At 44.4% G+C, this 1,982-nt stretch overlaps 1 long non-coding RNA gene across 1 annotated transcript in view; it reads right to left on the reverse strand.

Moving 5' to 3' along the window:
• Positions 1–210: 210 nt before the first annotated feature.
• Positions 211–1,982, reverse strand: part of LOC127535669 (uncharacterized) — a 140,366-nt gene continuing 138,594 nt past the window's right edge. Inside the window, exons 2-3 of the long non-coding RNA XR_007944514.1 lie at positions 1,206–1,268; positions 211–547 (exon numbers count right to left, since the gene is read on the reverse strand). This is a non-coding gene — a long non-coding RNA (uncharacterized LOC127535669). The remainder of the gene's footprint in view (positions 548–1,205; positions 1,269–1,982) is intronic.

Here is a 1,982-nt window from a genome sequence, read left to right on the forward strand (position 1 = left end):
CCTGTGATATTACTGTGGCATGTGTTGTTCTTCATAATATTACCTATTAGAGGAGCGCAACACCCTGCCCTACAAACTGAAGACCCGATGATGAGCCCATCCACCTGCAGCTATCCAGGACAGCAGAGCAGTCAGAGACACCGTATGCAAGAATCACTTTAGAGTTTAAGTCACCATCATCACCACCACAGCAAATAAAGACATGATACACATTTCATTTGCTCTCTTTATTTCCTACAAATAAAAGATAGTTCAGTTCATGTTCCAGTAGTTAACATAATTCACCTGTGACCATCACCACCTCTAACTTGTGCTCCAGTATTTCAATTTCCAGATCTGCCCTCCTAATCTGTTTTTTGGATTTTTATCAGCAAATGCAGTTTGTAAATCTGTTTTACTGATAACTGGGAATACATAGAGGACATTAAATTATACAGTTGCACATGAATTCCACAGAATGAAGCTCTGGTGTTTCCTGAACATCCATCTCACTGTCAGTCTGTGCAGTGGAAGCTGAGGAACCATCCTGCTGCTGTCCAGCCATGCTCTGTTAAAAAGGATGAGAATGTGCAACACTTCAATGTAGGCTAAATGTCCAACCCGGTCTCACGGGGATTCGTGAAACTGTCACGTAAGTTTTAGTTTCGGTTTCGTGCGCACCAACACGATTTCGTCATGTTTTTCGTGCCGCTCACCACGAAATGTTTTTCGCTGTGGTAATCACATCTGAAAGTGGTTTATACCGGCGGATTCATGACGATCTAAGCTGTCCATCGGCGTATACTGCTTGTGTGATCGCGTTTGCGGCCGCCGGCCGCCGGACATTCTTGAAATTCCTATGCAAATTGGTAAGTGTACCACCGGCTTATGGTTAGGTTATGGTTAGGTTATGGTTAGGGTTATGTTTAGGGACGATGTCATGCAAAATATAGCGTTGGATTCGCCACGGTTTTACATTAAAAATATAATATACACATTCTTTTGAAATACGTTCTGAGTGGCACGAAAAGTCCGCCGTTTAAAATACATTGGTGCGCATTTCGTGGTGAGCGGCACGAAAAACATGACGAAATCATGTTGGTGCACACGAAACCGAAACTAAAACTTACGTGACAGTTTCACGAATCCCCGTGAGATCGGGCTGAAATGTCACACTCTATATTCCACCCAAAATGTGAATGGGAAGAGAACTATCAGTAACATACCTCTGTATGCCTTTCTGGATCCCCCTCTGTAAAGGCAGCAGACACAGTTTCATCCTCTTCATCCTAGATCAGTGACATGTTTCAGTAAACTTAAACTACCATTTGGATAAATCTTTGGAGTGTTGCCTACTTACAATTACAAGGTCTGTTGTGGTGTGAAGGGGCTCCACCAGGCAGATAGCACCATCAAAATTTGCTGGGCCAAAAAAAAATACACAAAAGACATACACTGCTCAAAAAAATTAAAGCAACACTTTTTAATCTAAGTATTGCATCAAATCAGTGAAACATGTGGGATACTGATCTGGTCAAGTAAGTAACTGAGGGGCTTTTTTGTCAGTTTCAGTTGCTTTGGTGTTCATAAACAATCAGAAAGAGATGTAATGAGAGTGGTCTGAGGGCCCAGCGTCCTCTAGTGCCCGCTGTGCTCGCTGACCGGCACCGTGGAGCTCGGCTGGCATTTGTCATAGAACACAGGAACTGGTAGGTCCACCACTGGTGCCCTGTGCTTTTCACAGATGAGAGCAGGTTCACCCTGAGCGCATGTGACAGACATGAAAGGGTCTGGAGAAGCCGTGGAGAACGTTATGCTGCCTGTAACATTGTTCAGCATGACCGGTTTGGTGGTGGGTCAGTGATGGTGTGGGGAGGCATATCCATGGAGGGACACACAGACCTCTACAGGCTGGACAATGGCATTCTGACTGCCATTAGGTATCAGGATGAAATCCTTTGACCCATTGTCAGACCATACATTGGTGCAGTGGTCCTGGATTC

This window comes from Acanthochromis polyacanthus, chromosome 10 (genome assembly GCF_021347895.1).
Source record: "Acanthochromis polyacanthus isolate Apoly-LR-REF ecotype Palm Island chromosome 10, KAUST_Apoly_ChrSc, whole genome shotgun sequence".
Taxonomy (NCBI): domain Eukaryota; kingdom Metazoa; phylum Chordata; class Actinopteri; family Pomacentridae; genus Acanthochromis; species Acanthochromis polyacanthus.